The 26,887-nt window shown below is 39.2% G+C and overlaps 1 protein-coding gene across 8 annotated transcripts in view; it reads right to left on the reverse strand.

The window, feature by feature from the left end:
* The window catches only part of Rgl (Ral guanine nucleotide dissociation stimulator-like), a 57,432-nt gene that overhangs the window by 27,097 nt on the left and 3,448 nt on the right, over positions 1 to 26,887 (reverse strand). For 2 of the 8 annotated variants that reach the window (XM_031982623.2, XM_031982622.2), the window contains exon 1: positions 1,095 to 1,840. The exons of 3 other annotated variants lie outside the window; for them this stretch is intronic. The gene's annotated coding sequence lies outside the window, so the exon portion shown is untranslated. Of the gene's footprint in view, positions 1 to 1,094; positions 1,841 to 10,228; positions 10,378 to 10,626; positions 10,772 to 26,887 lie in introns of those variants that run through there. 3 more of the 8 variants (XM_031982627.2, XM_031982625.2, XM_031982624.2) reach the window with 3 other exon arrangements.

A 26,887-nucleotide genomic window follows, 5' to 3' on the forward strand; every position in this document is an offset into this window, starting at 1 on the left:
GCTCTTTCAAATAGAGTATTCTTGTTGGGAAAGCGATAGGATTAAGATTATTGCGGCGACTTATATCGATCGAACTTTTTAACGATGAATGAGTTTTCCGATAATTTTATAAGGACTTTGTTTTCTAGTTTCTTGTATTAATTTTGTTCGCGTGACAAGACGCAATTTTCTTTTTCTCTGGTTTTTATATAGAGTATTCTTGCTGGAAGACCGATAGGAACAAGATTACTGCGATAAACGAGCACGTATCGTTATTGTTCGGAACTTTTAATTTTGTGCCTGTTACTTTCTCCTGTAGCTTCTCCAGCCAATGTTCAAACGATTAATCCCTCTTGAAGGTGGGGATGATAGAAAAACGATGGCTCACTTTAACCCGCGAGTAAGGGAAAATAGTGTTTAACATGGGAAACGAATTTTCGCAATTTTGGTAATTGTTTAGAGACACTAGACACCGTAAGGATCGCGAATTTACTGTTAGAATTCATCGATACGAACTGCGGACGCCGACTGCGATTCGAAAACCGTGGATTCATCGTGATCCTTCAAACCGTCGTCCAAACAATTGACGCAAATCGTTTCTCCATTTTCCCATTGTTTCCACAGTGTTCCCACATGTTCAGGGACTACTCGTCCGCAATACTACCCGTTGCAACGGAACGTATAAACATGCGCATAGAAAACGGATAAAAAGAAGTCCTTCTACTTTGTTAACGTTTTACCTACTGCACGCCACCACAGTGTTGTATCGCTATCATACTTCCCAAAAAGTTACTACACCACCTTTCCACATTTGAATCTTTCATATAAAAAACAACAAGAGTGTTATGATTTATTTAATTTTTGCCTCATAATGTCCTGAATGCGGTTAAAAATATCAGTATCGTTAAATCACATGGTCAGCTGATGTGCCAAAAGGCTAACGAAAAGACCGTCAAACGTAACTGGTAGACCATGAATTTTGATAAATTTATATAAAATATGAAGTCAAGAAATAAAAAGAATTGTATTGCGAACTTCGATATCGTCGAATTCAATAATGTCATTGTTTCAATGTCAACGTAAAACCATTGATGAAACAATGAACGTTAGTTTACCTTCAATCATAGCACCTAAATCACAATAAGAAACTTTTATCCTGCACGAACACTCGTAATTCGTTAACTGTCTTCTGCGTTTGCGATCCGAACTGTTTATCGCGCTGTAATTTGAAAACTGATCGACGGAGCGTGATCGGAGCCAGCACTGATTCCGTCGCCGACGGGAAACTGAATTATCGTCGATAGTCGGGCTCGAACCGAGGCGTTCGACTCCCACTAACGCCGCGCGACGCATTAAGTATTGATATCGAGAAACCGCGGTATCGAGAAATCGAGAAAAATGCGTCCCACCGTTTCTAGATCAAATAATCGTTAATCGCGTGTAGATTTCCGGTTTTCTCATTTCCCTTTCTTGTTTTTCTTGTTGTGAATATTGCGTCTCGTTTCAGCGAGCTGCCCCGTTTTCGTAACGGCCGCGCAGTATGTCTCTGACGGCGTTAAATTGTGTAATTTGTATTGAAGTAATATTGTGTAACCGCGACACGATCAAGCGATCACAGTGTAACGGAACTGTCAGCGAAAAACACTGGTCGAAATCATGTTTGATAATTTAAATGCACTTGACGAACTGGCGATCGATGAAATCAACGTGTCGACGGTGAAACGCAAATATTAACAATTACTCGAATTAGAATGATGACGATTAGGTTCCAGTGTAAATAGTATCGGTTAAATTCAGATTTAAATATTAAGAATCGAACTCAAATTCGAGCATTAACGATTACACTATTATTCGAATAACAATGGTAGCTTCCAGTATAAACTTCAACGATCAAACAGAAGTATAAATGTTAACGGTCCGATCAAAATTTAAATATTAAAGGTGAAGCTCAAATTCAAATGTCAACAGTAGAATTGAAATTCAAACGGCAACGGTGAAATTGAAACAGTAACGGTGAAATTCGTAGTTCAATGATTTTCACGTCGAACCGTTCGAACAAAGCCAATGCAATTACATACAATTGAAACTGATAGCTTCGAGCGAGATACGCTCGTACGTGGTGGCGCCAACGGCATTATCAATGAATAATTTCTCAATCGCGGAAACGATCGTTGTGCCCACACCGTTTCCATTGCAGGGGATGGAATCAACAGAAAAATGCGAGTTTGTAACCGCGATCGATTCCCCTCATAGGTCAAGCAAACTACGTTCAAAGGTCGAAGGAGCAAACGCCGAGAAACGCTTTCGTTAAAGAGGATGCGACAGCTCATCGTGGGCGGGATTGCACTTCCGATAATTAGAGCTCCTCGTTCAAAATGTACGCTCACTCGAAATGTCAGGTAGCCTCGTGACTTTTAACGTTTCCACCGTGTCAACTTTGCGATTCCTGATCGGGCCTGATTAAACGCTGTCAGCCAACAAAAAGCATTTACCGAAGGAACTGAATTGTAGCAACGATTACAACGACAAATGAATACATAACACAAATAAGAGAAACACAGCTTTCGCTACTTTCGTGAACCATTAAACACATCAAAAATTTTAATAAGCAGCAATAACAGACAGGCAATTTTTTTAATACTCCGAGGATTAAAGTGCATAATAATTTCAAAAAATTAAGGCTATATAGAATCAAATGTAAGGTCATGTGGCTTATAAATTTGAATGTTGTAGCACTCATGTCACTTTGCATCACAATCAAAATGAATAATATAGCATTCACGTCCGCGAACATGTTAAATGTATGGAGAACTCAGAATTCGCAGTCCTAAATCACATTTTCATTTTAAACGTTTAAAGAATTCTTCTGTCCTCACAACCTCCGAGATAGTAATGTATTTCTGTTACTATCTTCGTGCTTAAGACATGAATCTATTCATAATGTCTATTTATCCTTCTTTAAGCAATTTACAGGATTAAAGACAAAAAGGTTTTTAAACTATGTAAAATTCCGATATGATGAAATAATTGTTAATTAAATGTTTTATTTAATCAAAGGAAACTAAGCTATCAATTTATTATGATTTGTAGAATCTAAGGTAATGTAATATTATGATATTTTAGCATGCACAGATTTTCCTGTTTTCCGTCTGTTGCCATTAGAGTTTGCTAGAGTATTATGAAAGGTGACCGTTGTGCCGCGTTACCCGATCGATCGTGTCGAACGTGGAATCCTACAACGTGGAAAACGGTCGAGCGAAATCCTCGTGTCTCGATAAAAGTGTCGATGCCCGTCGACGCCTCGTTCCGATAAAACGAACGCCCAGTCACCGCTTGCCACGAGGAACGCACGGTCGCGTGTCACAACCTTAACCCTTCTCGACACAAACGCTTCTCGCGCACTGCGGCTACGATACCGCGACACACGCGTTTGCCAGAATCATTTTGTCAATCCAGCTAATATAAGATTAAAAAAAAAAGAATTATTATTTGCAAAAATTGCAACGGAGGACAAATGATACGAAATGAAATGTGTTTTCCTAAGAAAATGAAATGAATGAAACTGAAAATGAAATGAATTACAATTTTAGCAAATCAAATCACCGAATCCATAAACATGACGAGTGAGATCGAAAGCGAGATATATCACGTTGATTGGTTCCAGAAATTAGAAATTAATTGATTAATGAGAAACGGTGGAATTACGTGAAAATGGTGAAGCTATAGAATGGAATATCTGGTAATTACGTGCGATCGAAATTGTTGAGAATGGAATTACCAAATTTGTAAATGCGACAAATGAGATTGAAAGGGAACGGTTTCCCGTTAGTTGCGAGTAGAAATTAGAAATTACTGATTAATTGGGTGGGAACCAATTAGATTGCGTGGAAATGGCGCACAGAATGGAGCTTCGGATCTCGCGAGAATTATCTGCTCGTGAACCGCGCGCGAACCGAACGTATTATGCAACGTAAGTATTGTCCATAAAGGGAGCTAGTGGGCCAGACTGCAGCAGGAAGTATGGTTTAAGCTGGCTGCGCGTTTCATGCGATAGCATGAATCATTTGGAGGCTCGAATGACTCGGCTGTTACGTTATTTTCTTATTTAACGCGCTGTCGGTGCTCGCCTTGCGAACAACGCGAGAACCTTGATGAAGTTCCGTTTTAGTTCTTGCCGCGGTTCACGGAACGCCGTAGAAAACTTCGCTTCAAATGACGATCGTAAATTCAATCCAACCGCAGAAGAAGCTTCCCTTCGAAAAAAGATTTCGAAATCGAACTTATCTCATATAATTTCATTTCTGAATCAAACTTGTAACCATCATTTCAATTGAAAATCATATGAGTAAATTTCCGTTGAAAACGATGTACCAGCAATTCAAATTTCACATTTTTTACTCGAAATTCGATTGACATTTATGAATTCTAATTTCATTTTCAAATCAAACGTGTAACTGCTATTTCGATTAGAAATGATACGAATGAAATCAAATTGAAACGAAAGTTCAAGCGATTCAAATTTATTTCACATTTTGAATCCGAAATTCGATTGAAATTCAATGAAGGAAATCAAATTTTCGATTCTAATCCAAACGCAGAGATTCAAACCAAAATCGGAAATCAGACGGATGTATTTAACTGTCAAATCAAACCTAACATTTCGAATAATTCAAATTTAAATTGAAATTCCAGCGGATAGGTTCGAGTTCTCTCGATTGAAGGTAATGAAGATCGTTAGAAAGGGAATTGTAAACGTAACCGATACCTGCGTACTCCGAATCGGTTACGCGCCATATCTGATACGAATAAAGCCCTGCGACAGCGTAACTATTTGCATTTCAACGAAAGCTCTCTACGAAGAGTTACACACCCAGACACGATAAATGCGTAATATGAGGTCACGGTGTTAATACGTTACGTTATTCACCGTAGGACGTAAGCATTAACAGGACTGTTTGTACACAGCCTCGGCTGACATGCGTCACGCGCGGCAACAGGTTCGCGGAGTTAACCAGCCTTGTCGCCTAAAAAAAACAACTTTCAACATAAAACCTTCATTCCCAGTGTCCATCGTAACGGTCAAGAAAAATTTTCGAAAATATCAAAACAATTCCGTCGCGAAGACATAAACAGACGTAAATAACAGATATCTTTAAAATATCCCCAATAAGACAGACCACAGATTTTCAGTACAACAGAGTCTCATTCCAAATGAATGGAGAAACGAGAAGAAATTTTTCAAAGAGCGTTTGCAAGATTGAATCGTACACTTAATAAAAAATAATCTAAAAATCTTAACCTTTTTCGGACGAGAACTTTTGAAACTTTTTAAAAGTCTTCCTATACAAAACTGAATTATGTATAGAAATCTTAACTATCAGAAAAGAAAAACACCACGTGTCAGTCTCTCGTTATTTGAATACTTAAATTATTCATTTGCAGCTTTGGATTTTAAAGATGAAAGCTCGAAGTCGTCGTTATAATGAGATTCGACTGCAAAGGGTTAATTATTGAATATATGAACGACGAATACTACGAATGATCTATATCACGAAAACTAATGATTCGATTAATAGAGATCCCATTGAGCTTCGTAATTGATAGACTTGAGGATCAAATTCTTTTCTTTTTCTATTAACCCTTTGCGGTCAAATGCCGCCGTAATGGCGTCTTGGAACTTTCATGCCTGAAACCGAAAGCTGTAAATAAATAATGTGAATTATGTGTAAAATTATGAAATTATGAATGAATTAGGATTAAAATATCGCATAGATTGATACCCGATTTTCTTCTTTTCTAGTATTTACCCCTTGACCTACAATATCGTGTCAGACTCGTGACGAAAATTTTCAACTGAATTTGAGAAGTCTAAGTGTTATTAAGTCTCTTTCAATATAAATTAAATATTACTTTTCCATTATCAATCGTTAATCTTTGGAATAAATGTAGACATAAAATAAGTATTAAAATTTGTTTTATTCTTAATAACTTATTAACAATAAAGTAGTTGTATCGATCATAGTTAAGAAATAAATTATAGAGCAAGGGAATAAGAACTCGATGGATTTCTGGGTTTTCTATGGAAAGAGAGTTTCTAGAAATTGAAAAAATGCTGGTCCGCAAAGGGTTAAATTAGAATAACAATAAAGTAATGTTATCAAGTACAGTTGTGATAGAAATTATAAGACAAGAGGTTAATTCAATCGTTTACCAGTGGCAACAGTGAACAATAATACTCGAAACTGTCTAGCATTCCGCCGTCGCGGAATCAATCGCTATCTAAGACGCAAATTCGTAACCATTTCGGGCGCCAAGGTTCACCACGAAACGGCGCATCCCAAAGAGTTATAAATAAACTCGAGGATGATAAAACGCTCGAAAGGAGGATGGTCGAACGAATCTAGCGGGGATATCACGGTGAACGATTTGCATACCCGATCCGGTCTCGAAAATACGGCAACCTTGGCCCGGCTACGGCGGTTGCCCCTTTATCGTCGAAAACGTCGGAAAAGAACCAACGACGAGATCCAGCGTCGATTATCCGCGTTGGCGCGATTTGGACCGTGGCCGGCGCGACACGACCGGCAACCTTTAACCCTTTTATAGTTGCCGACCGAAAGAACTCCATCTAAGCGAAGAATACCGAACCAAGTTCATGTGATTTAGTAAGGTTTGAGAAGAAGAGGAAGAAACATCAAACAAGGTTCCTATATTATGGGTTGTAAGCAAAAATAAAGTCACAAGTAAATCTATGTCAGTGAGAAGTTTAGGACCGGAAAGATCGGAGTCTTTCTATACTTCTTCGATAGTTGGGACAGGAAAGTCCGAAATTTCAAAAATGCTAATGATCTGCAGAACAAGCAGAAGATTCCATAACTAAATTCTTTAACGTTTATAGAATTGGGGGGAAATAAGAATGAGATTTAACAAATTCAAAAAGGAACGTATTACGAAATGAAGGGGAATAAATAAGTAAATGGCACATGTATTTCGATATTAGACAGTGTTCTTCCGTTGGTAATCAGGGACTACCGGTTACTGTAGTTCACTTTACTAAAGGATGATTATTGAAATACTTTTGTATATTACAAATAATGGAACTTGAAACGGTGACACTAGCAAGAATGAAGGTGCAATAACGAGAAAGCAGGTCGATTAAATGATACGGTATTATATTTATTGCCTTTTGTGTACTTCGCTCCGTGAATCATCCGACATTTAATGTGTTAACGCTTGAACTATTCGAGACAAGTTATACACCATGTGTGTGATGATCATGAATTTCTGTCATCAGTTAGTAGTGAAAAACTAGCTTACTTTACTAGTTAATAGTTAATAGTAAAAACGGAAGATATGCAAAAACTGAAACTTGTATTGGTTTTAAGTTAAGACCACCAAAAGGGTAATTCACAATTAAGATTGTTAGGATTACAAAAAGTGAAGAGTAATGGTGAAAGTGACGATTTCGGGTCCTGATTCCTGGAAATCGTCTTTTTAAGAACCCAGGTCTCGAGTGAGTTATAACGTAAATAACGGCACGCGTGTTATTTCAATGGACACACGGACGCAGTGAATAGTAAAAACGTCACGATCCTGAATACAAAGGGTTAAACTTGAAACCAAGTTCAACCGGCATCAGCATTAACCGATAACATTGCACGACACTAACTACGATCGACACGCACGACCGCTGAATAGTATGCATCATCAAGGATGTAGAGAATGATAAAGAGCGCGCGCGCTGTTATTATACGTCGTTCCGATGACGAAAATGAATACCGCTCACAAAGAAAGAAACTCGGTTTTTCCATTAAATCTAGAGATAACATCATTAAATTAGATAAAAACATTTGATACTTGAAATTACAAAACTATTTAATTCGTATCTTTAGAAAATTAGTGTTATGCATATAAATTTTAAATATTCCAAATATTCCAAATATTCCAAACATTTCAAACATTTTAAATACACCAAATACTTAATCCTTTATGCACATAGAACTATTTTCTTACAAAATCCCTAATAAAGCTTATACTCTCTGTTATACATGCAACCCATTCAATACACCCAATTTACATTGCAATCCAATAGGTACAATCGGGTCTGAAATGTATCCCTCGCGTAATTAATTTCGCGTTCCAATCACGTGCGGCGGTTGTTTCGCCATTTTGCTCGGACAGGTTCGGCTGTCGCGTACGAATGGATCGTAGACGATCGATTTTTAATGAGACAATCGCGGGACCAATTAAAAAGAGAAGAATCGAATGCGTTAGCGGATTACGACCAGCTAACGCGTGACACACGGTTAGTCATAGCTCGCCGATGCGCGCGTATGTATGCGGCGTGGGGCACATGCATGCGGGCCCACCGTGAAGGTGCACAGCATGTATGACGTTCCCAGTCACAGTCACAAGGCATTCTCGGAACCCGCCTCTCGATTTACACGTGTACGTCCTTACACCGCGTGTCCCGTTCCCTGATAAGAGTTCACGATCCAAGACTCTAACCTCGAACTGCGTTCATTCTCAATGGATTCGCGAAATGAAAACCTTCTACCCACCGGGTAATATTTACCAATAAATATTTTTGTTCTGCTAACGTCAACGAAAGAGAAGAAAATTGCTGCAAGCAAGAAATCAAGACTTCTCATTTTTTAATTTTTATCAAGCTCGATTCCTCATATTTTTAATTCTTCTGAAGATTTTAATGCTTCTCACGGTGAACTGTCCATCCTTCGATTTCTTCCAAGTTTAATTTAATAAAAAAATTTTGAAAACTATGTACTTAAAGGTTTCGAATTCGAATCGGAATAGAATATAATACGGGAGTGACGTTAATTTCAGGAACTGCGCGTTCGTTCATGATATACGACAATTAACTATGTCAGACATGCAAGTAATATACATGAAACACAAACTAGTTTTATATTCATCAACGTATCATTTGAATATTCATTTATAAATTCAGACGGATTGATCGCTGTTGGTCTTTACGTAAGTAAACTTTCGTTGATGAATTTATCATTCAATTCGAAGGAACGTAGATATCATCGTCCAAAAGGTTTCAATAACAAAAATAGATACCGGTTCAAACTGAATGAAAACGATGCGGAAGATAATTACAAAATGCCGACTTGCGTGGGAATACGTTCAACCTTTCAATTGAGCGGGTCGAACTAACCGGTCTATCTTGATAAACACTTCGCAACTGAACCATTGGGCTATTAACAAAGCCAGAGAATCCATCCGAAAACTTCTATTGAGTAACGAAACAAGTCCATTAGGTTTCTTTCGAACGCTCTAATATTAGAACCTAGTGTCCAAATGTTGTATTACTTTTCATTATACTCACATTAAAGAACTAGACAAAAATGGTACGCATCTGTTAATACGAAGAATTTGTATTGAGAATGAGAATGTAATGAGAAATGAAAATTCGTCATGAGAATGTAATCTTCAATGCAATTGAATAAATAATTTTATAAATAATCTCTATTTCCCCAAAACAACGCGAGAATATATACAACAAAAACTACTGAAAGCATTTCAGTATTTAACTCGAAAATTTAACCCGTTCCTACGTTCTTGAAAACTTTCATCGATCAATTATCACTTAATTTTGTGTATACCAAGTCGTTCAGCGGAGAAACGTTTGTAAACGTGCACGACGTAAGATCAACTCTGCAACAATTCCATCGAGAAAAGCAAATTTGTGTGTGCACAGAACGCAGGAGGAACGTATCGCGTCGAGAAAGCGTTATCGAATATGATGGAGAGTATTTGAACGATTAAATGGATCGAAATGATAACGGAATGATACGGAAACTGCACAAACTTATTTGGATAGCGAGCGATGTGGTCTCGATCGAAAGTGAGATATACTCGCAGCTAAATCCGACTCGCGCAACGAATTACGCAGAGGAATTACGATTATCTGCAAATATATCCATTCCGAGCGCGGCTATTCCATCAACATTCTTCCAGCGTGACTAAGAAAATCTGTGTCAAGACTAAAACCGTGGAAAAACAATCGGCTAGTCGTCGAAGTACTGTTAAACACTTTCTTGTGGTTGATTATTATACTCGAAATAAAATCTAATAATTTCAGCGAGAAAAACAAGAGAACGGAGCAGCTCGGTACAAGTCTTATATCGCTAGACTACGAACCACGTACAGTTATGTAAAACTCTAATTTACAAAGCACGATGAAAAACAAAAGCCTTAATGACAATTCGTATTTCTCCCTTACAGTGCTAGTATTCAGTCGCACTCGAAGCCGCACCAATCAAACTATCATTCCTTCAATAGCGCGAAAGTGACCACACAACGACCGAGCAATAATTAGCAATTTTAAGCAAGTTTAAAACAATGTCACTCTTCTCAACAAGAATTGCTTCTCACACTCACGCGAGCCCCTCTAGAACAAAAATCCAAAGCAAAAAGGCAACTCAAAGCACAAAATAAGAAACTCGATTAAGGCAAACGTTAAATTTCCCGCAAACTAATGATCAAACCAATTGCATTCCAATATTATTACAAAACCCGAAGATCATTCGACGAGATACGCGAGCTCACGCGAACGTCAACGCGAATTCTCAGTAATTAAAGGCAAAGTTCACGGAAAGGTGAAGTATAAATGAAAGAAACCTTCGAAAGGAACGACTCTGCGCGGTTCCGAAGGGATCCTCGAAGCGCGACGGGATCCTCGAGCAGGACTCGACCGTCGACACCTGCTCACCCTGCTCGTCGGGTTTAATCACGTCCGCCGCACGCACACGCGACCGTAAACAATGTCGTCTGGGAACTCGCAGCACAGGTCCGGACGGACGATGAGGATCGGGGGCTGAGCACAGGTGGTGCTCGCGCGTAACGAGACGCCGGTGGAAGAGTGGAGAGCAAGAAAAAAGGGGGAAGAAACGAGTAGTCAGGAACGAGGGGCCAGCAAGAGAAAGGTAAAAAAGAGAGCCGCGACACGAACGCGAGTCCTACGTAGAACGGTCGCGAACGGATCACTGTGTCACCGAACCGCGCGGCTCGCCGTCCCGACTACGACTGGAGCTCACCCAGCGCGGCGCGCGAACACGCGATTCGACCGAGCCGGCTGAATGCAATCGAACTGACCACGGCCTCTTGCCCGACCGTCTCCATTATCAGTCGTGGGCTACACACTGACGTAAATCCGTGTTCCCGTACGCCAACCACCCGGCACCGAGTGCTCAGCTGTTCGGGAACATGGGAGAATCGAGAATTTTTCTCTTTTTCTCTCGTTTTCTTTTCTTTTGCCTTTCTTCTTCTTTCTGCTCTTTTTCGGATTGGCTGACGTTCTCGCGATCCTTTGAACCTGCGCTGCTTCATGCTGAGAGTCCGATCCTCTGCAGCGGAAAGATCTTTTGGCAGGTGTAGTCAGGTTCGTCGTTTTCTGATGGAAGAGGACGTTTTTGAAGACGTAAGAGAGTTTGTGTGTTATTTAAGTGTAGGTGTGCGGAATGCGTTGAATTTATGTGTACTGAATTTTGTAAGTAGTATTTGGGGAATGTTTGTGGATTTTGGTTGGAGTTCGAGGGACATTTGTTGAAATTGTTTGTGTTTGAAGCTACGCTGTTTAAAATTTATATAAATGATCAGTTTTTCTGGAGGCGATGGAATAAAATATGGGATGAATGTTTGTACACCTAATGTTAAGGGATATATTGTTTTATGTAAATTGGTATGAATGTTTATGGATATTTCAGGTTTGATTGTATTATGAAATTTAAAGTTGGAAGCTTTGTGATTCTGGTGCACCGAACCGAGTTGTTCCTAGTGCAACAGGTTAACTCTTGAAGGATAAGTGCGGTTCTTGTAGTTCGTGTTGATTGATCTTTTTGATTGACAGCGTTTGTTTTTAATGGTGAATTTATTCCTGCAATAAGTATGTGCTTTTCCTTTCCAGTCATTCTTTTTTGGAAATTGAGTGGAAAATATTCTCAAATTTTTATAACTGTTTTACGGTGTTCAGATAATTGTTAGTTTGCCATATTTTAATGTGCTTGGTGTATCGAAGTTCAGTCCACATTTTTATTTTTTAACCCTCTGTATACTATTTAATTAAATATAATGTTGAGAATAAATTTACTTCTGCGACGAAAATATATGTTCTCTTTCTCCTAGAACATTAGTAATATCAAAGTAAATGCATCAGCTAATGAAAATTCGACACATATTAAATTTTATAAACGTTATTCAATAAGCGTTAAGTGACCATCAATTTTTCTAGAAACAAGAGAATAAACTATACAATAAATGCCCTGAACCTAGTGTTAAAATATTATTCTTTATTTTCATTGACAATTTATTTTGACTGTGATACTTCTCTCAATTAAAAATTACAATGCCTAATTATAATATACAACGTAACGTTTTCAAATGAAGTGTTAACGTATAACATGCTCCCCATTTCCAGGTTGTCTAGCTACAACCCTGACTTCCGTCACATGGGACGGATAAAGTCGTTCCATGACATTACCATCGGAAGGGGCTGCCGGCAGCACGATCGATAAACTCGATCTCTCCAGAAACACCAGAGCTGTTCCTGATTCACGAGTGCCACGAGTAGTGCGTTCGTTAATGGAATGACTCGAGTCTTTTTGATTCATTTATTCGGACCTCCTCGGAACAAATTTCACCGGACTTACTCTGATTATTTTCTCAATCGAGACACACGAGAAACGCTTTATGAGGGATTATTTATTAACAGGAACGGATCGTATTCTATTTTCAATACTTACGAGCTGAGATGAAACGTGGGTGCACTTACGCACGCACATAAAATGTTTATTTACGAAGTCTCCGTTTAACGAGAAAAATTCGCGAACCGCGTCGGTGCGAGAATACGATCATGACGTAGTGGATTTTGTGTAACTGCAATGAAGCCGTGCGTCAATGTTTATATACGCACGATACGAGAACACGTGTAAATGATTCAAAGATGTTCAGCAATTTTAGAATGGAACGAATCGATGATCCTCTTGCGTGTTTCATGGAGTACGCGTGTGCCATGATTGGTTCGGCATGGCTCGTCTGGTCGTTACACGCTTATTCTACTTGATCTAAAGCTTTATAGCAATTCCTTAAAAAAGTCTTATTGCTATTGCTTTTTACTGTTACGAGTGAATCGAGGTACTCAGCTGCGAATGAAGAATTGAAGTAACGGACTGAACACACAATTTATGTCCGCTTAAATCGATGCCTCTTACGAAATTCTACTCCGCTGGTGCGTAAATAGTTCGCGCGTGGAATAGGACCAGGATCAAAATTATCATAACCAGATCGAGAATATATTTATATGATTCGTACGTTCACTAATTTACGAAATCGAGAATTCAATAGATATTTGTGTTACAGGGTTTTGTTAGGTTTTCAACGAAATATCCTTCTTTAACTGTAAGCGGATATTTTATTTATTTTATGTATTGAAAAGTGTACTGTCAGCGTGTGAAAAGACTTTGATGTTTCTGGTTGAATATTTAGGAAAATGAATTAGCACGACCTTATTCCTTTAATTATTAACGCATAATGTTTTGCAAAATATCATGATAGTGGAAAGTGCTAAGTATGAAAATAAGTAGTTTTTCAACATTTTATTAATGATGATATTCATTTGATAAAATAACAACGTTTTGGAAACATGACTATTGGTTTATTTCATTTCCTCAAAAATGCTCGGTACTGAAATAAGTAGACAGAAAAATATTCGTTCACTAAATGTCAAGAGAATTCTGTAAAAACTCGCTCGTTCCTACCTTATCAATAGTGCCATGATCGCGATGATCGCGATTATTGCCGCTGAGCAAAGAATTTATGCGTGTCTCTACGCGATGCGCACGGTCGACATTGAATCGCTGGATTTCGTTTCAGTCACGCTTTCTACACGAATCCTGGAAAAAAACTCCTGTCTCCCACGATTACACGTAATCAGGATATTATTCAGATATGGAGAAAATGTACATCCCGCCGTTTCAATGGCTGCCCGCTTAATAGCGGCGCGGGGAACCGGTACTGCGTCGATCGTAACCTATATCGAAGTTTCATATTTTGTACATTTCCGTTGATTCCTTCGCTTGAACCAATTAACCTCGTGCACTCTATAGGCTCAACTATGACACTATTTATAGTGTTAAATATTGTAATGAATAAATTGTAAAAAGCCACCCTAAGATTATTGAACGTTCTACGCATCCAAATTTTGTATTAAAAAAGAAAATAAAGAAATCTAAGAAATGTTATAACATAACATTTTTAATTTTCGCTAGCTATAAAAATGGTTTGGAACTAATAGATTACAAAATTATCTGGAGTGCTAATTAATCTATCTCGACGCATTATAAAAAAATAAACATATTCTTTCTCTTGTATATCAGCAAGACGATTGGTCGAATACAATTCAATTGTTTTTATTTAAGCGTTCACTCTCATTATTCTTCAATAAATCAGATCATGTTAATACGTTAAGCGCCACGAAAATCTTAAGCGTTTTCCATAGAATTTGTCTTTTGTAGCAAAGAAAAGTGGGAATACTTATGAATTGTTTGGCGTTGCAACGTTTGCGTTAAACTATTATCAACTTAGTTGCCTTATTAAACATTTTTATTTCACATCGGTTGTCTTGTATATTACGATTGTTTTTTAGTCATTCAGAAGCGTCAGTCACCAGTGACTGACATGGCGCTTAACGTGTTAACCATCGACAGCTTTTTACGTACAGCATAAAAGCTGAAGAAACTACCCCCGTAACTTATACCAAGAATTTGTTAATATTCCACACACTCATTCCATATAAAATTGAATTATCCATCGCAGATTAGACATTAAACATTAAAAAAAACCACGTATCAATCTTTCTTTATCCACCTAAATAAATCAAGATATTCAATTATTCATTCACAGCTGTCAATTATAGATATGAATTTTCGAAGTCGCCATCGCAGCGACACTCGACCACGAAGAGTTAATCTTTCTTCCTCACATCCGAATGTTTGGAGCAATTATTTTCGCGGAGGATAAAATGTTTTCGGGAGTAGACACGCCGGAAACTTGGGAAACTATGTTGAAAATGCGTCTATTTTACGGCAGCACCCCTCCAGGATGGTACAGCCACTACACCGTCAAGATGTTTGCTCGTCTCGTCTCTACAATGGTCCCCGTGGAGAGATGGGGCGTAATTTCATTCCCCATAAAGCCCCCTGAGTCATCAAATTCACCCTCTACAACCGTGTGCTCACGGGGATGACAATGCCGGCAGGAAGGGGCGGCTCGAGTACAACGTACCAAGACCAGACCGTGAAATCACGTCGCCAGAGATTTTTACGCGGACGTATTATTATTACGAGCGCCCATCGCATCAAGCAAATCGACGCTTCATGGTATCACTTTTGTCGCAGAAGATGGAGCCTCTCCCTCGGTGAAGCGACTCTATTTCGTAAAGTGTGGTTTAAATTTCACGCGAAACGGAAACTGGTAGAATGAAATATTAGATCGTGGAAATACTTCTGTACGCTCTGTGTACGGGACGATACTAAACCGATGCAAAGATCTCTCCATAAGGTAGACCAAGGTGAATCCAGTCTAGACTTGTTATATCGTAAAGTATATTCCTCACCTTTCGTTTCCTCTTTGCAAAAGAAAGATATACAAATTTTTTTCACATAGTATTAATCCCTTGTCCTATGATTTATTTCTTAGCAATGACCGATACAGCTACTTTTTCATTAATAATTTATTGAAAAAAGAGAAACATTATAGGCATCTATATCTATGTTTGCTCTAAAGTATAATAATTGATAACGGAAGAATAATATTTATTTTTAATTTAAAAGAATTGAATAATATTTGTATTTGTTGAATTTTCTTTGTTATAATGCAAAGAGTTAACATTCAAGCATTTTTACTTCTATACTGTCAAACAGAAATTGATCTTATTCGCCTCTGTTTACTTTACGGTGAAACGTGTTTTGATGCGTGCATGAGTTCCCAAGTTTCGTGATACATGCGATGTATGCAGTTCGGTGTCAGAAGCAACTGTCGTCACACGATGAACTGAGAAGAATTGGTATTTTCAAGGCAAACTAACTCTGATGCAGGTTTCGTGAAATCTGAAAGTCGATGAATGCAGTACAACTTTTGAAGATGAAGAAAGTATTTATACAAATACATTTTTTGTTTGGGAGTCTTTATGTTCCAGTTAATAATTCTATTTAACACATTAAATTCCACACGATTTCATAGAGCAAAATATACCAAATGGAGAATATAAAATATTAAATCATTTGATTAAATTGGATTATTATCATTGTACGTTCATCTAGCTGAATGTCACCCCATTGGGTAGCATTATTTATAATGTAGAAGTGTTTGTCAATAATCATCGTTTAATTGAGTGAATTATAGTAATTCAATTTGCTTGGACGTCACCGGTGACCCCCGTGGCATTCAACGTGTTAAATAAAGTTTGACCAAATATGTAAGAAGAATCAAAGACACAGTTTAATCATTGGTGCAACGGGTATTTTCGGAAGTTACGAAATTCGCGGCTTGGTCCGTCCAACACGCGGATCGATAAACTATTGTAACCGCTAGCCGGCTAGCTGTACTTCACTCGTTATCAAGCGACAGCTACCGGAATCACGCCAGCCGACGTGATAAACGCAACCGTGACGTCGAGAATGTGACGCAATCATCCAACTACGTCATCGCGTCGCAACACGGATTCTATCTACAGCCGCGCTGCTGCGTCACCGAACGAACTGCCGATTGATTCATGGTTAGAGAATACATGAATGAAGATAAACCCAACAATTTCAATTAGAGAACCACTTCGGCTTATCTTATCCTAGAGTGAATTCTCCTTACGTTCTGTGTTCACAGGAATGTCGCGAAGATATGGAGATATTTAAACAGCCAATAAATTCAGTACATAATCCATTGTTTAACGATTAAGTAAAAGGCGAAATGGAAGGGGATAAATAGAAATTGTATGCGGATCCTCCTGATTCGTTTAAGAAATCGACGAAGTGTTTCAAAGAAAATCTATTATATTCGATTCGTTATATGCATTAGAGATGATCTAACATTCATCTTAAAATATGTCAAGCGTTCAAATGAAGATCCAACGGATCCAGACCGAATGATTCTCATTTTTATCTTCCCAGCACTTGGATATCATAGTCTAGATCTGATTTCGACCAAAAATTCGCCATCCTATCTATCGGTTGGACAGCTGGAGACTACGTCAGGTAAAGGCTTTGACTCGCAGATCTCATCTATGCTAGGCTGGCACGTTCGGTTAGCGCTGAATCGATTACTCGAGTACCCAGACTGTTGGTAGGATCCCTAATTAATAAAGCACGATAATTCTGGCTGTTGAAATCAATTCGTCGGACGCAGCGACGGATGAAAGGGGGTTAAAGGTGTTTGAACTCGAGTCACCGGGGGAATATTTTCAGCCGTAGAATTTCTCAGTCTGGAGCTCATTTTCCGTTGATTCTGAGGTAGGGTGAGTAGAGCATCGCATCGATTTTACGTCGGGACGGCGTGCTCTCGCGCACAAGACTGACGCGAGTGGTCCGGCGAACGGAGAGTGAATAGTCGCGCGCGAGAGCTAACAAGATTTACTGTTCGGTGAATTGCACCGGTGCGCGCGCGGAGAGAAACGGAAACGAAACGTGCCGTTGCGCGATGCATAAAGTCACGTACAAGGATTGGGCCGGCGTGCAAACACGCCGCGGAGTACGCAAAACAACCATCCTGAGGACCTAAGACCACGCCGCGACGGCTGTTCGGGAAATCTATATTTCGTCTGGCGAACTGAAACACCGTGAACAGCCAACGAAAATGGAAAAGACCGTTCCCCTCTCAACGCTTAAAGAACCGCTCTAGACTATTTCTGGTTTTCAAACGAGAAATTCACCAGAACACCACGGAAGTTCATTAAACGGATGTTAATTAAACGAAAATTAAAAGAAACTTTCGGTCTGACATTAATGTTTTCTTAATAAATTCTCCTTTCACAATAGAGCGTAGAATTTATTGAAATATCCGCGATCCGATTATATCAGAAGGAAACGGAGTATGGCTTTTATTAGAGATAACTCATGAATTAATGGCAAATACACTTAACCAATCGACTTCGACAAAAAGGCAACAATTCGATGGATTATCTACGGAACACGAAACCGTAATGGAAATGTTTACTTTTAGCCTTTGATGATCAATTATATAATTCCTACGATCGCCAGGCGTCCTGTACACGACTAGTACCGCGCTAATCATAATGGATCGTTTTGCGTTTATTCTGTCGGCCTTCGCGTGCAGCTTTCACCGGAATACCGATACATTTTATTGCTCATTTCACGTGCAAGACTTCCCGTTGGTATCATTCTTCTAAATCGTTCTACAAACGACTACGAAGATACCGGCAATTGATCGAGGGTCGTGCTAAACGTTAACGACTCTCATACTGCACGTTCCTCGCAGTTCCGTTACCGTTCCATCTACTACATCTATCTCCGCCCTTTAAAATTCAAAATTCAATTTGCGCAGTAAAGGTTCTGTCGAAATCTAAATGAAAGAAGAATTTCATTAAATCACATTAAACTCCCAACACAAGAATCGCAGACCACAAATAATTTTCTAAAATTTAGTTATAAAAAAGAATAAGAAATTAATTGTTACGCGAAGTGGACACAATATATCAGTATTTCTCCAGAACCAAGAAATAGTCAGTTCACCAATATTACTTTATTTCTATACACAAAACTACGAAAGCCCAAACAACAAGGAAACACGCGTATAAACCAGACCTAACTCGTTTTTACCGTTGAATCTTCCAAATTCCTTTCGATAGATTTATCACGAGAAATATCTGTAATCGGCAATATATTGGCGACAAAGGTCCTTGGTATCTAAAATGGCAAGGTACGAGACAGTAATTTAATTAATTAAATAACAAGTCATTAATCCACAATATCCTTCTTCTGTAATATTTGGAATTTTTATATACAATGTAACTTCCTATTGGAAAGGTTCTTAACTAGTTCACTGAATTTGACGAATGTACACGTCATCTTAAAGCTTAAAATGATACTAATTCTTTCAACGATGAATTATCCACTTTTTCAGAATACTTAATTCATCTTTATTTTGCTTTGGTTTTTCATTAAAATATACCGTAGGTGCATTCGTCCTGCATTTGACGAGTGCACACTTTATTTTTTTATTTCATTGCGAGCAAAACGAGAATTTTTTCAAGTCAAATTCCACAGTTAACAAATTGAAACTTTAAAAAGTCTTCGTTCGCAAAGAGTCGAGAAATGCTTCGTCTAAATAAATTTTAATTATTCTTGATAAATAATAAACCAAGGTTCGTTCCTAGAGAAAAAACGAACAACGATCTCCGAGGTGAGTTGTAGGGTCGACTCGCGAGCGTGTTTTATCCGCGGCGAAGCTTTTGAGAACTGCCGGTTCGGAAAGAAATCGGCGTACGCGGATAAATCCGCGTGCGACGAACCCGAGGGGGTTAATGAACACCCGTCTCGACTAGGGCGAAAATTTTATCGCGGCCACAGCTCTGTCCAAGCTTTCTAGCTCCTTCTACACCGGTACTCGCACGCACACGCGCACATGGCCCGGCAAGCGGCACACGAAAGTAAACGACCTTACGAGCTGACAAGCCGCTGGCTGGATCGTAATTACTCCCGACAGTCTCCGGGTCCAAAAGCCCGGGCTATGAATAACGAGGTTGTTGCTCCAATCCGATGACACCCGTGACCCCAACCCCCACTCCAGTTGATTATAGATCTTCGACTGTAAATCCACGTCGGATAAAATTTGATCCAAACCGAGTATTATGCAAATCGAGATTAACTTGTGCTATGATTTCCTTCACAACTGTGCTTGATATTACATTAATCCCTCGTTTAACGCGATACTCAAACAACGCGGTCTCGGTATAATGCGATTTACAAATTCTTTTAACTTTACAAATTTAGGGTAGACCGAGGCGTATCGGATCAGTTTAGATTTAGCGGCGAAAATCAAATAGTTCAGGCTAAGAATGACAATTTTTTTCATGAATTTGTTATTAATACACATGCGGCTTCAACATTAATGAAATAACTTCTTAAAAGCTGAAAAACCTTCGTTTTAAAAACAATCCACTGGAAAGTAAGAAATATTCGATTCGCTCCAAATTCCGATGCTTCGATTTTAACACGTGCTGATGGCAAACAACGGTTTGAAACAATTGAAAATATATTAAATTGAATGTAGGGGAAGAAGTATGAAGTAATACAGATTATACAATATTTCTATTTTTATCCGATTCGCCTTGGTCTACCCTATATTAGGAGAATTACCTTTTAGCACGTAGATGTATATGTAAACATTGTAGATAGTCGAGCTGCTAGGCGCATTTTTATAATGAAAAACAAAGGCTTCAGAACCTAACCCCTTTTTGTATGTAATGTGAGTGTCGCATAACACGATTCGTTTAACGCGAAGTTTCCGTGGATGCAATTAACAGCGTTAAACGAGAGATTACTGTAGTTTGTCGTTGATAATTTAATAGAGAAAGAAAATAACTTGATACTTATCTCGTGCCTACGTTTACTCTCGAGGTTAATGATTGATAATAGTAATAATACATTTATACGACAAATAAATAAATTACATTTGTTAAATTCGGTTGAAAACTTTCGTCACGAGTCTGATTCGACATCATAGAAGATGTTAAGGGGATGAATACTTCTGATTAGATGAAAAATCGAATTTTCAAACATCGCTAGAACAAGATATCGATTGAACCATATCGATGTATGTACCACCCGGTATATATCCTCCCAAAGAACGGAGTTGTTGCGATTCTTCGCTGTTACATCCTGGCGCCTAGAAAGGCAGGACGCATGCCTGCCATTTTTGCGTCGTCGGAAACTGGTTCACAAACTCTCGGTCAAGATTTATCAGTTAATAAATGGAGGAGCAGAATTATATCCGGTGCGGGGAAAAAACGCGAAGCGCAGCCGGTACACAGACGCGATTAGATCCTTGTCGTCGACAGTCGCGAAAGGTTTTCTCCACTTTCACACGAAGGAAGGAGCGGCCATAAAGACATGTGTTCGCCAGTGGTAGTCAACCATCCGTTTTCAGCGATTATTCGGGCCGAGAAGCGTTTCTTTGCGCAGCCAGCAATTAGATATCCAATTAGCCCGATTCGCTCGATCGAATTATACGGGATGAGTCATTTGAGGATACACGATATTATTTTTGTTTACTGTTCCTTATTGTAGCACGGTGTTTATTATTCCTTATTGTAATTTCACCAGTTCCGAAATCGACACCGATTCTCGTTTTCGTTGACGCGGGACACGCGAATTCGTTCGCCCCGGGAATTGCAGCACACGGGAACCTTGACGAGTTTCAGGCCTCGATCGCGTGGGTGTCCATGAGTCACGAAGTCGCGTGGGTCTCACGCGTGACCCAGAACCAGCCCTTTTTCACGGTGCCACGAAAAACTACAGGTTTCGAGCCCTCGACGGCACATAAAGCGCGATTCAATCGTAATCAGTACAAGTGCTAGCAATTAGTAGATAGCATCGAAATTGGCGATAGAGGATTAACCAGTTAACTGCGTTCGACGAGTATACGCGTCGTCTTAAAACCAAAATGATACTAATGCTCTCAACGATCAATTATTTATTTTTAAGATAAACATGTAATTCTTCTTCGTTTTGCTTCAGTTCTCTGTTGAAACATGTTATCGGCGCGTTTGATGAGTATACGCTTCATTATTTGATTTCATTGCGAACATTATTAGAGATTCTTGAAACTAAATTCCACAGTTCACCGCTTAACGTGTTGACGATATGTGGGAACTGTTAGTCATCGAGAATTCTAATGTTTTATTGTAAATCCCACTTGTAATTCCTAAAATGATATTGTAGTTCTTAAAACGATACTGAGTCTGTGGTACGTTGTGTTCCTTGATATATTTCTGAACAAACTTTTGCATAAACTGTTTGAAAAATGAATACATCGACTATTGCTGTATTCTCGAGATAATCTCAATCAGCAATACATTTCTCAGAATATTTCGACAAATAATATATCTGAGAATATTCCCACAATTCATGTAATATGAAAGATGTTTCAGTGATTTATGTACTTCTTATATAATGTTCATGATTAATACATGTTATCAAGAATATCTGAACGAATATATTTCCAAAATAATGTTTTCTATAGTTAATCCGTATACCTGCGAGGATATCGTTCTCGTCTACACCGGCCAGGTGTTGACCCGGCGTGGTTCGAACAGGAGAAAAAACGAAAAAGAACGATGATTTTTACGGCGATCGTAAAAAGCTGTCTGGTAGCCAGATCCTCGCGGAAGCGATATTGCAATCAAGGTCGAATCAGTCGAAACAGTTAGCCGGTTCAAGTCGGTCAAGTCCCTGACGATAAAGTCGAATACGAATTCGACGACGAAGAAGCATTGCACCGCTGTTCGTTGCAAAATCTATTTCTGGTCGTTAACCGTTCAATTTAAAAACATTCCTCTTTGAAAAAGAAAAAGAAATAAATAGGCTTCATCGTCGTGCAAAAACCCATCAGACATTGTCTCTAATTGTTAGGTTGAGTCACGAGTAATGTTCGTTGCCCGAACGAGGTTAATGATAAGGAAAAATGACTGTTCTTTCTGACTGAACTCGTCAATTATAATACCCGAAGCGGGAAAAGAAAGAACATTCCGAATCTGGATAATTGCGAAACATTCATTGTGGACAGTGCTATAACTGCCTTCTTCACTTGCGATCGCACCGGATCATAATTGCCCCATTTTACATAAACAGAACTCGATACTGACTTATAATAGACCAGTCTACCCGACTCGAATGTGCGGAGAACGTTTTCCAATGACTGCAATCATGTCGTGCCATTTGTATAAATGTTTGCCGCCACGCGGCCAATCGTTTCACAATATTAATGAACGTCCGCGGGTCCCCGCCTTTGATTCTTAATGAAAGCATTCAACTTACGCCCGGTGAACATTTCCTTTCTCACGTTTATTTTTTCTTTATATTAACGTTCAATAATATTACGCCTGTTCGAGCATCGTAACCGTAATTCGTAAAACTAACCGCGTGGAACGCATAATCAATTAAAACGTACTATATAAATTTATCCCGGTGGTATCGCCCGAGTAATCTATAAATTTATGAGCATTAAATAATACGATGCAAATAGATCCAGCAATTTATATTTACATTATCAATTAATCTATATCAATTTCCGTTTTATTTAACGTTTCCGCAATTCCATTCCATTCAATCGTTTTCTCACGGAATTCCAGGGTCGTCGGCCATTATTGAATTCAACGGCCAGATATACATAGTGCGCCGGCTTAAATATTATAACCTTCGTCTCGCGGAGAAACTCAAGTGTCCTTCGCCGGGACTGAAAATCGCGTTAAACGTTTTAAGTGGATCTAATATCTCAATCCGGGTTGGCGGACTGAAATTCTGGGCGGGACACGCGACTGAGCGATTATAAAAGAATTGTCAGTAGCTACGTTCTCATCAAACGTAAGCTCGTTGCTGAGCCACAAATCTTTATACGTCTATAGTTCGCAAAACTTGTTTGAGATCGATATAACGCGAGGCTTTAAGTCCTTTCGAACACAGTCAAAGAAACAAAAAGATATTTAACATAATCGTAAGTTGATTCTTATTCAGGAAAATCATTGCTACGAAAAGTCAAATTTCATTTTCATAAAATTTGTTTACGAATAAAATACATGTTCCTATTTCAATTACAACAAAACATATAAAATCGAAACAAATTACCCATGAAGACCTTAAATGATGAATTAAAATTCAACATCAGTTAAGAAATCATTGTTACGAGAACATATCATCTCACTCAAATGAAATTCGCGACACGCGAGAAACTTGAAACGATAATCGCCACGATATATCGTAATTAATAAGGTAAACGTCGGAATCGCGATGAAAATAATGCTCTTCGAGCTCGTTACGGGGAATCGGAATACTAGATGGGCGGATTCTCGAAGTTAAATCTCGTTTCAGTATATCTAAACGCAAATTAACGTGCGAATCTTCTTCCCTGCTCAAGCATTGAACTCCCCGAGTGAACCAATTAACGTTCGCCGTGTTAAGCGACTCTAAATTCTTGATAAATGAAACGGAATCGAATATTTCACGGTCTCGTGGCACCGTAAAATTAACAAAATTAAAATTGTGCTCTTTGTTTCACGGCACGGGGATGCTCCGACGACGAACGAACCGATGCAGGGGAATCGGCGTTCACAAATAATTCGGGTGTTTATAATGCTTAATGTGTTTGTCCGGCAAACGAAAGCACCTTTCGACGCCGATTCGCTTCCTCCGCCCCGAACCGTAACGTTCCTGCGGTCTGTTCCAATATTGACACTGCGAACGAACGGAAGATGAAAAATACGCACCGGGCACCGATGCTCCAGTTACACGTCCCGCGCTTCGCACGAATCGATCTTCTCACGAGCCGGTTCGATCGTGAGAAAGGCGGACGTCCATTCAGAATTCAGAACGAAACCAGAGGAATCCTTCTCTCTTTCTCTCCGTTTCCCGCGAGATTCTACTCGCCACGATGCAACCGTGAAAGTGTACGAACCAACATTTCACGACGTTCCGTGGTTTTTTTCTTCACCCTACAATGGCGTGACGATGCCCATACATGGATGCCAGTACATTTTTTGCTAATATCTTTTTACCGCAAACTTCCATAACGGAACAAGGAAATTGGTACATATTTTGGATTCTTCGCTGATATTTAAGAATTGTACGAAGCTGGAAAATATTTGTAAATATTCGTTGATCGATCCGTGTTCATTCAACCACTTCCAGTGGAAAGTGAAATTTTGAATCAAGTTCGATAGAGACGATTTCTTCGCTTTAAAAATACGAAGTTTTAGGAATAAACGCGAGATTTTCTGACTAATACGATGCAAGCGATTTTCGAAGAAGAATAACCAACGTGTTTGTAGATTTTATTAATGAAAGCTAATAGATACGAATGTTCGAGACGATTAGAGAGAAATTCAAAGTGAAAGAGCTTGAACGGGTTTCGGTGAAAACTTCTACGGGAAATTGAAAGCTTCTAGTTGCCTCCGTCGTAGGAGTGGAAGCTATATTTTCTTCACCTTGGATCGTATAACTAGAAGTAACAGTACCCGTGGCATTGGCACGGCCAGCATCTATCGAATGCAGCAGATCGACTCGTTTATCGTTCGAGTTTCTTGTACCAAGTCCTTCTTTGTTCTCTCGCGTGGTTGAACTTTTCGAGAGATGCCCGAGGAATGCATTTTCTTTATCCGGGTACACTGTAGAACCGAAGTGCTGTCTTGAAAAAAGGAGAACTTGTTCTAGATAGGCTTACTTGCTTCCGATATTCCAACAAGGAATTCCTTCCCGTGAATAATAAGATCAGCGACCTACAACCATCTTTTCCAACTCCAAATCGATAAACTACAGCCGAATGATCAACAATTATCAAAGTACCATGCATCCTTGCTAATCATCTACGCTTGATGTCCTCAAGAACAAGGTTCCGAGTAGAAGGAACTTTATTCTACATTCCCTTAAACATTCCGGAAATCTCGAATACAAAGAAATCACACAACTCTTAAAACTTAAGAACTCCGAAATTTTCGGGTACTACGAAGTTGTCAGATACTTGGAAGATTTCTCACAGTCTACGTGCCAGTTTCCCCAGATACATCAGATATTTTTGAATTCTTTAACACTTAGGTTTCAAAGACTTCTAGAACTGTACCTGAAATCTCTAGACACGTCTAGTAGACTCTAGAATCTTCGAGAACTACAGGCGAATTCGAGAACGTCTTGATCGACCTAGGAACTCAAAACGGTTCGAGCACACATAACGAAGCATCTTAGGGTATGCGAACTGTTGACTTTAATTTCGGGGCCGGAGCATCTAGAAAGGAGATCCTCCAGTTCCTACGCGCTCGCGTTCGCGAAGCTCGCGCTTCTTTCTCGCCTCCTGCATTCCGCGACGCGCCTCGTTAGACTTGACACGTATTACTTTGCATTCTCATAAAGCGTTGTGTGCTCCCGGCCGCCTGCGCCCGTGCCTTTCCAGCAATGCCGTGCCGAGATCGCCGACAGAATCGGGATCTCGAAACGGTCAACGCGATCTAGGAGGTTTCCAATCGAGAAAAAAACTTTCCAGACAGACCGGGAAGAAAAGAGAGAGAAGGGAGGGGCGAGCCACGGAAAGCAAAGAGACCAGAAAGATCAAACTTCGAACAGCCTAGACTATAGCGTTCCGCGAAGATAATGCGGTGTAACTCAAGTATGTAACCCAGACTCAAGTATGATCCTTGAACAGCTCTAATTGCAAAAAAAAATTTTATGTGTCGCTCGAGATCGTTAAATTATACACTGTAAGAACGTGTAAGTTAAACTATTAAGATAAGTATAGAATCATATAATAAATAACATAACAAAGAACTGATTGGATTCGTAACTCTTTTCGATAGTTTCCAAAACGGCGTACGATGTCAGCCGTAGACTGGTATTATCCTCTTCGGTACGAGCATCGACTTTAGTCGCAGTCACCATGCGAATACTAATGACCGCGTTGATTTTAGTCGAGAACCATCTTAAACACAACGAATTTATCTTGTTACATTGGCTTCGGATGGCTAGTAACCAACATGTGCGCGGTATTTATCGTATCGAACAAGTTAAATAGAGGAGATGGAGGCTTTAATTGTTTAGACAGTAAAAGAACAGTTTCATCGATCGAAAAATGAGTAGTTTAAATAAATTTTTACCTCGCCCTTTAAGTCCACTTT

The sequence above is a fragment of the Nomia melanderi genome, chromosome 4 (genome assembly GCF_051020985.1).
Source record: "Nomia melanderi isolate GNS246 chromosome 4, iyNomMela1, whole genome shotgun sequence".
In the NCBI taxonomy this organism is placed as follows: domain Eukaryota; kingdom Metazoa; phylum Arthropoda; class Insecta; order Hymenoptera; family Halictidae; genus Nomia; species Nomia melanderi.